Genomic DNA, 10,996 nt, shown 5'->3' on the forward strand with positions numbered 1-10,996 from the left:
TTTGCATTCTGTGCAATTTAAGGGTGTGGCATTCCCTTTGTTGAGCTGACTGGTATATATGTAGCTTACCACGGGCCTGGGTGGTCTGGAGTTGGGACCCGGTCCTATTTGTCTACCCTTTTATATGCATTACTTCAACTTTGATATACAGTAAGGTTTTTAATATAGGCAGTATAGGTACCGTCCCAATTTAGGGTCACCTTGCCGCTGGTGGGACGGCTTGTATACTTTTTTTGATCAAAAATAGTTCACTAAGTACCCTATATTTATTATGCAACTTTGCTTTACATTTATATATAATGATGGTAGGGTATGAGATATATTTTTGTCTTTTGTCTTTTTTAGGTTTTGTTTATTTTGTTGTAATGCAAGAGCATGTATGTAGTAGCGGCTAGGCCTGAGGTGGTCAGCGTTTTGGCGCATATCCTACCTCCTCCGAGGATTGCTGGATGTTTTCCTGCTACTATCCAAGTTCTATGACTCCTGTTAAAACAAAGCTTCAGGTGATAAATGATGGATGAGGTAGTGGCAAAGGAGAAAGAGCAGGAGGAACAGGTACCATTCACATCAATATCAGGCCAGTCAACCAGATATGTCTTGTAGGATATGTTTCTGTAACAAAAGGAGCGGTTCGGCTACACAGTTATAGGGCATACAGTGAGTGCAATGCCTACCAAAAATTTCGAGGCACTCCAATGCCCCTTGGAAATGACATGGAGGTCAGAGGGCGTTAACTAAACCTTTTTTTCCATTTATAGCAACTGGGTCTCCTGTGCACTGTTGGCCTAAGCAGTGAATGGAAGGCTTTCCAAAAATTATGAGGAACTGCAATGCCCCTTACAAGAGCCATGTGTGGCACCCCAGGGGTCTGGTCACCACAGTAATAGAGATATTACGTCGGAGAGCAAGTGGGAGTTTTCCTGGTCAGGATCCCTTAAACATGCAACATCCTCCTGCCCCAGTCCTGGGAGGGGAGAATTCTGCCCTTATAAGCTGGATCTGGGGTGGGGTTGAGTGAGTCAGAGAACAGAGAACAGTCAGAGTCAGAGTGAGAGCAAGGGAAAGTAACAGCAAGGAACTCTGTAGGAGCTAGGAGCTAAAGACCAGGGGCTGGAAGCTGAGCAGAGCTCGCCCTGGCAGAAGACAATAGGAACCGGACACAGGAGTCCGAGGTTGTGAGGACTTATATATCCAGCAGCAGAAACCAGCTGGGGATTTCAGGTCCTCTGGCCATAGAAGCCCGGAGGCTTAGTCACAAGCAAGGGACCAGCACCGCCATCGTGGAGCGGAGGCTAACAGAAGGCCCCAAGTCACCAGCCATACGGGTGAGCACTACACGGTACACTCAGGGACGTGGGCTACTTCTACCCGCTTACAGCAAGGTAGCCAGGAAGAGTGCAGACAGACGGGGAGGCCTACAACTCCACCTGGCCAGGGGAACTCCTGCTTGCTCACAGACTGACCAGGCCTCTTATGCTAGCCAGTACTCCCGGGAGGGTCTACCTTATAATCATCAGTAAAGACCCTGAACTGCACTGCAAAGACTCTGAGTCGTTCCTGCTGCGCTCGTGCACCATCACCCCCATCATCCACACTCACTGCCCTGACGCTATACTCCTCCCGTGGGGAGTTATCCCATTCTCTGCTGCGCACACAACACCAGCCTCAGCGGTCTGCCTCGCAGCGGTGGTACTCCCTGACCGCAATCCACGGGAGGCGCAGTCGGACAATTAACCTCAAAACCTAAGAAAGACTGCCACTGGTTTGACCAGCCTGAGCCACGGGACCGGGTCACCGCCATGGAGACTACAGACCCCAGAGACCCGGCACTGGGTATCCCACACACGTGTACACACGGCCCAGGGGGCGCGTCACATGCAGTACAGCATATTACAAACATAAGTCCCATTATTGGGGAGTGGGTGTCCCATAGTATTTGCTTATGCCTTGCAAGCAAAAGCTGCCAAAAATTAGGACGGAGCAACTTGCAATGCCCCTTACAAGAGCCATGCAGTACAGCATATTACAAACATAAGTCCCATTATTGGGGAGTGGGTGTCCCATAGTATTTGCTTATGCCTTGCAAGAAAAAGCTGCCAAAAATTAGGACGGAGCAACTTGCAATGCCCCTTACAAGAGCCATGCAGTACAGCATATTACAAACATAAGTCCCATTATTGGGGAGTGGGTGTCCCATAGTATTTGCTTATGCTTTCCCAGCAAAAGCTGCCAAAAATTAGGATGGAGCAACTTGCAATGCCCCTTACAAGAGCCATGCAGTACAGCATATTACAAACATAAGTCCCATTATTGGGGAGTGGGTGTCCCATAGTATTTGCTTATGCCTTGCAAGCAAAAGCTGCCAAAAATTAGGACGGAGCAACTTGCAATGCCCCTTACAAGAGCCATGCAGTACAGCATATTACAAACATAAGTCCCATTATTGGGGAGTGGGTGTCCCATAGTATTTGCTTATGCCTTGCAAGCAAAAGCTGCCAAAAATAAGGACGGAGGAACTTGCAATGCTGGCACCCTGGTGGTATAGTGGTGGTGGAGGCTGAGGATAAGGAGAAGAAGATAAAACAGCCGAAACGAGGAAGCGTATACCCATGTGTGGGTGTGAAGCGGTGCATGTGAATACACATCCCGAAATAACACAATGGATTTGACTTTATGTTACTCTGCTGTCATTTGGTGGTGATGAGAAGTCTGGCCCAATCCAGCCCTTGTTCATTTTGATAAGGGTCAGCTTGTCAGCATTGTCAGTTGACAGGCGAGTGAGCTTATCAGTTATAATTCCCCCAGCGGCACTAAAAACACGCTCCGATAACACGCTAGCGGCAGGGCAGGCCAGGACCTCCAAGGCGTACAGAGCGAGTTCATTCCAAGTGTCCAGCTTGGATACTCAATAATTAAAAGGCACAGATGAATCACGGAGGACGCTGGTACGGTCGGCAAGGTACTCCCTCACCATCTTTTGAAACTTTCCACTCCTTGTGAGAGTACCCCGCGCCTCAGGGCCTGTACGCTGGGCGGGTGTCAGAAAACTGTCCCAGAACGTTGACAGTGTTCCCCTGCCTCTGCTGGATTGGAGTTGCATCTCTCTCGCCTGTACGCCTTGGTTGGGCAACGAACTGTGACCTCTGCCGCTAGCGTGTTCAGATGGGAATTTTTTTAAGAGTTCTGCAGCAAGGGCCTTCTGGTACTGCCCCATTTTTGTAGACCTCTCCACCTCATGAATAAGAGAGTGAAAGTTCTCCTTGTAGCGGGGGTCTACAAGTGTCACCAACCAGTAATGACTGTCACCCAACATTTTGACAACGTGAGGGTCACGGTTAAGGCAGCGTAACATAAAGTCAGCCATGCGTGCCAGACTGGTAACGGGCAAGATTTCCGTGTCCTCACCAAGATGACGACTGACCATGCTCTCCTCCTCCTCCTCCTCTTCCTCCTCCCCCCTGTCCTCAGGCCACCCATGCTGAACCGACGGTATGACACTTGTACAGGTACTACCGTCTACAACACATGATAGCAGCTCCTGTTCTTCCTCCTCCTCCTCCTCTCCCTCATTGTCCCCCAATGCACGTTGGGATGAGATGAGGCTGGGCTGTGTGTAATCGCCCGCTACGGCTTCTTGATCCATCTCATCATACTCTGGCTGCAATGCCTCCTCTTTAATTCTCTGAAGAGAGCATTGCAAAAGACAGACAAGTGGGATGCTGACGCTAATGATGGCGTCATCGCCACTCACCATCTTGGTGAACTCCTCAAAGTTTGTCTGGATGGTACATATGTCAGACATCCAGGTCCACTCCTGAGGTCTTATGTGTGGAGTCTGACCTGAATATCGACGGCCTTGTTGCAGCTGGTACTCCACAACTGCTCTCTTCTGCTCACAAATCCTTTGCAACATGTGGAGGGTAGAGTTCCAACGTGTGGGGACATCACACACGTCGGTGTGCCGGAAGCTGCAAACGCTGCTGCAACACAGCAAGGGCGGCGGAAGCTGTAGCCGACTTGCGAAAATGAGCTGACAGGCGGCGTACTTTCACGAGCAGATCTGGCAACTCGGGGTACGATTTAAGAAACCGCTGAACCACGAGGTTAAGCACATGAGCCAGGCATGGTACGTTTGTGATCTCACCTCGCCTCAGAGCCGCCACCAGGTTACGGCCATTGTCACACACGACCATGCCGGAATGTAGGTTCAGCTGTCTCAGCCACAGATCTGCCTGCTCTTTCACAGCTGTCCACAACTCACAAGCAGTGTGAGGTTTCTCACCTAAGCTTATGAGTTTCAGCCAAGCCTGTTGCCGCTTGGCGGAGGCAGTACTGCAGTGCTTCCAGCTTGTAACTGATGTGGTGATATCTGAGATGGAGGCTGAACATGAGGAGGAGGAGGAGGAGAAGGATGCGCAGGAACTGTACACTGTGGGGGCAACTCTGACTGACATAGGGCCCGCAATCCTCGGTGTGGGGAGGATGTGTTCCGTCTCAAGGTCCGACTGGGTCCCGGCTTCCACTATGTTTACCCAGTGTGCCGTCAGGGAGATGTACCGTCCCTGGCCACAAGCACTTGTCCACGTGTCCGTTGTCAGGTGGACTCTCCCAGTAACTGCGTTGTTGAGGGCATGGCAGTTGCTTTGGGACACGTGCTTGTGTAGTGCGGGGATGGCACACCGGGCAAAATAGTGTCGGCTGGGGACCGAGTACTGAGGGACGGCCACCGCCATAAGATTGCGGAAGGATTCCGTCTCCACCAGCCTAAAAGGCAGCATTTCCAATGCAAGCAGTCGTGAAATGTGCGAATTTAGGACTGTGGCCTGTGGGGCGTTAGCTGCGAATTTCCACTTTCGTTCAAAGGTCTGGGATATGGACAATTGAACGCTACAGTGGGACGTGGACGTGGACGTTGATGCTGTTTCTTGAGAAACTGCCATAACAAGTGAAGACTGAGAGGAGGGGGCATCTTTACATGCAGTATGGACAGGGGATTGCCTTGCACACACAACAGGGGGTTCTATTGCACGCACAACAGTGGAAGAAGCAGTGGTGACACCCGCTGACACTGGTCGTGGACCCTGGGTTTCGCCCCACAAAGTCGGGTGCTTTGCTGCCATGTGCCTGATCATGCTGGTGGTGGTCAGGCTGGTAGTTTTGTCACCTCTGCTGATGCTGGCATGGCAGGTGGAACATATGGCCTTTTTGGGGTTATCAGCAGAGTCTTTAAAAAAATTCCAGACTCTGGAAGACCTACCGCTTGTACTGGCAACGTCCCTCGTGTTGGTGTTACGGGGAGCGGTTGCCTGCCTTCTGTGTGCGGCCACCACACTGCTTCTTCCTGCCTGTTGGGGTACTCTGCCTCCCTCCCCCTGTGTGCTGCTGGCCTCGCTCTGCATGTCCTCCTTCCACGTTGGGTCAGTTACTAGATCATCCATCACCTCCTCCTCTTCCACTTGCGCACCACGATCCTCCTCCTCACTTCCTGGCAATTGTGTCTCGTCATCGTCCACCTCTTGTGACAGATTGCCAACGTCAACTTCCTGTGGCCATGGTTGTTCAAATATTTGGGCATCGCAACATGGGATCTCCTCTTCCACCACTTCAAGCGTATCAGGCGAGGGGCCCAAATATGGAAATGGACCAGTGAACAGCTCTTCAGAGTGTCCAAGTGTGGGATCACTTGCTGTCTGACGACATTCGGCATGGTGGGAGGAAGGAGCATCAGGGTGTGGAGGAGTATGCGGTCGAGACTCACGGCTACTAAGAGTTGACCGTGTGGAAGACAGACCGGAGGTGGTGGTGCCCAGGTAACTGGAAGTATTATCTGCTATCCAATTAATAACCTGTTCACACTGATCAGTTCTCAATACTGGTGTTGTTCTGTGCTTCCCTAGTAATTCGGTCAAGAAGTGGGAGCGAGAAGATGTGGCTGTTGGTTGTGGCACATTTTCACCTTGGCCACGGCCCCGTCCTCTGCACGAACCATCACCAGAAAGTCCACTTCCACGTCCCTTGCCACGCGCCTTGCCCATTGTAAATGAAGTAAAATAGCTTACACTTGCACTATCAATGGAAAAAGGGTAATAAAGAGTAGATTAGAACCGTGGAAGAGGAAAACCACAGTTATTGTTTACTGGGGTATACCACACTTTTTTAAATAGAGATATTTGCGGCTGAACAGTGAGCGACACACTCAAACTGCTTTTTTTATAGATGCCAAAGGCCCAAAACTGGATAGTACAGCGATTTGACCCGTGGAACTGCGAAACCACACTGGGATGTCGGACCTACACAAGACTATTTTCAACAGATATATTTTTGTGTCACAATAGTCAGGAGACACTACTGTTTTTCTTTACGGAAAAAAATAGCAAAAGCTGAATAATAGAGATTTTTTACCGTGGGATGGCAAAACCACAGTTATTGTTTACTGGGGTATACCACACTTTTTTAAATAGAGATATTTGCGGCTGAACAGTGAGCGACACACTCAAACTGCTTTTTTTTTAGATACCAAAGGCCCAAAACTGGATAGTACAGCGATTTGACCCGTGGAACTGCGAAACCACACTGGGATGTCGGGCCTACACAAGACTATTTTCAACAGATATATTTTTGTGTCACAACAGTCAGGAGACACTACTGTTTTCCTTTACGGAAAAAACTACCAAAAGCTGAATAATAGAGATTTTTTACCGTGGGATGGCAAAACCACAGTTATTGTTTACTGGGGTATACCACACTTTTTTAAATAGAGATATTTGCGGCTGAACAGTGAGCGACACACTCAAACTGCTTTTTTTTTAGATACAAATGGCCCAAAATGGATAATACAGAGGTTTGAACCGTGGAAGTGCAAAACAACACATCTGTTTCTCTAGCCTACACCAGACTATTTTCAACAGTTATATTTGTGTCTGAAAAATCAGAGACACGCTTTTTTTGGGGGGGGGGGGGACACACCAAAAGGTTAATAAGACGGGTATTTGTACAGTGTGAAGGAGGAAAAAAAAAGGAGGATTTAGATGAAAAAAAAAGGATTTTTCCTGGCCCCCGACACCTGGTGCTAAGTCCAGCAATTTCAGCAACAGGAGCACACAGGACTGTAATGCAGTGTTTGTTGGTATAACCACTGCGTCTCCTATACAGCCTGCCTGCCTGATATCTGGGATGGATATTAGTCCTGAGAAGGACTGTTTGTTTGTTCTGGCAGCCTTTACAGACCCTACACTAACTATTTCGCAGTATAAATCTCTTCCTAGCTCAGCAGCGCTTTCCCTACACTGTCTAATCCGGAGCGACTGTGTCCAAGATGGCGGCGCCCGGTTTTAAATACTCGAGGTGACGCTGTGCGGCCAGCCAATCACTGTAATGCCCACAAACAACATGGCTGCAGCATTACAGTGACTGGCTGGCAATCCCTGCATGTTCATTGGCTCTGTAAAGAGCGCCAAACATGTAGGGCGGAGACCCGAGCTCCCGCCCGAGTAACCCGGAAATGCTCGGTGCTCGCCGAACATCCCGAGTAGTGAGACGCTCTGGCGAGTACCGAGCAGTGTCGAGCATGCTGGCTCAACACTATTCATTATCGTCAAAATCAGCCATTTCTTTTGACTTCTATCTAGTGTATATGGGGCCATTATTCCACGTCATATAGAGTCCATAGGAACGCTTGGCTTAGCCAAAATATCCCATCTAAAGGGGGGATGAGTTATCTAATGGGTATGGCCAGCTTTAGATTAACCCTCTATAGGAAAAGGTCAATGGTGCCCTTACATACGGTGCCGCATCACAAAGGAAGAACTCTCCAGATGAGTATGGTGTTTGTCAGTGTCTTATTTTGTATTAATAATTATGGAAAAATGAAACTTTATCTAATTTAATCACTAATTTATTGTGAATATATGTTCAACCTGAATTGAATCCTGCGTTTATTATACCTTTAATTGTTTAATCACTAAAACATATTCCATAAAGCAGAGTCCGGGCCGCAGAGTCCAGGCTGCCGAGTCCGGGCCGCAGAGTCTGGCTGCAGAGTCCTGGCCGCAGAGTCCTGGCCGCAGAGTCCGGGCCGCAGAGTCCGGGCAGCAGAGTCCGGGCTGCAGAGTCCGGGCCGCAGAGTCCGGGCCGCAGAGTCCAGGCCGCAGAGTCCAGGCCGCAGAGTCCGGGCAACAGAGTCTGGCTGCAGAGTCCGGGCCGCAGAGTCCGGGTAGCAGAGTCCAGGCTGCAGAGTCCGGGCCGCAGAGTCCGGGCAGCAGAGACCGGGCTGCAGAGTCCAGGCCGCAGAGTCCGGGCAACAGAGTCTGGCTGCAGAGTCCGGGCCGCAGAGTCCGGGCTGCAGAGTCCGGGCCGCAGAGTCCGGGCCGCAGAGTCCAGGCCGCAGAGTCCAGGCCGCAGAGTCCGGGCAACAGAGTCTGGCTGCAGAGTCCGGGCCGCAGAGTCCGGGTAGCAGAGTCCAGGCTGCAGAGTCCGGGCCGCAGAGTCCGGGCAGCAGAGACCGGGCTGCAGAGTCCAGGCCGCAGAGTCCGGGCCGCAGAGTCCGGGCCGCTGAGTCCGGGCCGCTGAGTCTGGCCGCAGAGTCCGGGCCGCAGAGTTTTGCTGCGTCTTGGCTCTCACGTTTGATTTTTCTTTTGGTTTTGGAAATGTTAGCAGGGATGATAGAGAGACACAATGGTTGGCGTTGGAGGAGGATTTGTCTAGTTGTGTAGATCAAGAGGAACTAATATTGCAATTTTGTTTTCAAGTGTTGCAATCATGATAATATTTAGGAGTTGGAGAAAGATGACACAATACATTGCAGTTTTTGTGCTCAGGTTCTCCAGTCTTGTAAATACTATAGGCGGTGACAATCAGGGTGGAAGTTTCTGAGAATAGGTTGCCACACATGCCAAAATGCCTGGGTGACTGTTTCAGCACCCTCCTATATTTACTGCCGTCCTTGGAAAATTGCCACTGGATTAATGTGACCATTGTTCCAACAGATGAGTGACCAAAGCAAATGGGACATTGTGTGACCAGAGGTGCAGCGGGAAGTGGCAATCAGCCGCCATCAATACCACTCACAGCCGCTTCCGTCACCCGCTCCGATCGGCCGCCGCGCAGATGACTGCAGTTGTTACAATCCACTGGTGACGAAGACGACACCGTTGCTCATGAATCAGATACAATATCTGTCATCATAAAACCGCATATTCTAAATAATCATCAAACCGGTTACTAGAAAACAACAGCAGTGACCTGGTTTTCAGGTTCATCTAGAAGGGGTGAAATGTAAATAGAATTTAACCCCTCCAATAAAAAGTAGCAATTGAAAAAAACTGAAAAGCAATTCAGATTTATTAATGAAACCATCATATAAAGGAGATGTGGTGGAGAAGCCGTGATGAACGCTGGACTCTACTAAAAACTGAATTTGGACAAGTTGATGGATGATGAAACCTATCAGGAGCTCAGCCGTGATCCTACTCCAGAAAGTGTTTGGAAAAAAAAAAACCTTGAACAAGGGAGTAAAGTTTGGCGCCATAACAGAAAAACTTGCATTGTATCTATATGTGGACTCGCCAGTTGTTCTAGTCCTTCGCTCATTCCCAAAATTACAGAAAAGTAGCAACAGGGAGCTTCAATGGCGGTGACATGCTCCATGTCCCTTGCTAATATTTTTATGGCAAAAAATATTCATTTTTTTTCTGAAGATAATCCTTTTGCCCCTCATCAGGTAGTATGGCTACTATACAGATGACCTCCTACTGACATGGGAGGAAGGACGGGTAAATCACGCGGAGGCCACAGATTTTGTCATGCTTCTGAATTCGAACCCTTGGTCCTGTGTTCTGTGGTCGGCGTCTCGTTCCGCTGAGCGACAGCAGATTCACCTTTTCTTTGGGTGTTTTAGTTCTGTTATCTTTGTTTCTGTCGGTTTTGGGTAACAGGTGTTTTTCATTTACTCTGTTTGTCTGTCCTATCATCTTTCAGGTGCAGCTTTAAATACCTTCCCCTATTGGTGTTTCCTGCTGGTGATAGACTTTGTTGGATTCATTCACCTCGCTTTAGTTTGTGTTTGTTGCAGTTGCTTTGTGTGTGATTCCTTTATTCCTTAGGGAACTGCTATTCTAGTGATCCTACGAGCTGCTAAGGACATTCAGGGTAAGCTGCCGCCGAGAGGGGGCGCCATTGTATTACCTTAGGGTACCAACCTCCGCGGTCAGGCAGGGACATAGCTGGCTCAGAGGAGGGTTTTACGTAGTCTGAACTGGGACCTGTCAGGTTCAGGTATTTGTCTTCCTGGTTTGTTACCTGTGTGAATGAGCTTTGCCAATCATAACAGATTTCTTCTATTATATTAATAAAAATCATATGGATTTGAAATGTATTTTTAATCCTAATATTATTAGCATCAACTATTTAGATATTACTTTGACTGGTAATATAAAAAAACAGGATTTATAATCGCCCCAAATAAAAAACCTAAGGCAACAAATTCGATGTTACTTTTGACATTGCGCCTTCCTGCACATGTGATACAAATGTTCCTGTTCCGGAACTTATCAGAGTGAAACGAAATAGCAGAGAAACAAACACATTCATTGAGGAGCCTGAAATAACCTGTAAGAATGTAAAGAGTGAGAATAACCAGAGAAATATGACTGCAAAACAATGGTCTCATTTACTTTTCTTACAACATTTCACCCTCATCAAGAAAATAATTAACAAATACATCGCTAAGTTGCATCAAGACAAACACGTGAAAGATCTTTTGAATAAACCTATTAATTTTGTAGCAGAAAGAGCGGCCACTTTGGGCTATATCCAGGAGCGTAACTAGAGTCTGTATATATATATATACACGCACTCCATCCTGGCCCCATTCTGGTGTATATATATTGTATATATATATATATATATATATATATATATATATATATATATATATAAAATCTATGTATATAATACATATAATATACTGCACAGCTCATAGTCATCCATGTAGTATAAT

This window comes from Phyllobates terribilis, unplaced genomic scaffold (genome assembly GCF_046119375.1).
Source record: "Phyllobates terribilis strain yellow unplaced genomic scaffold, ASM4611937v1 Scaffold_8__6_contigs__length_399053987, whole genome shotgun sequence".
NCBI lineage: Eukaryota > Metazoa > Chordata > Amphibia > Anura > Dendrobatidae > Phyllobates > Phyllobates terribilis.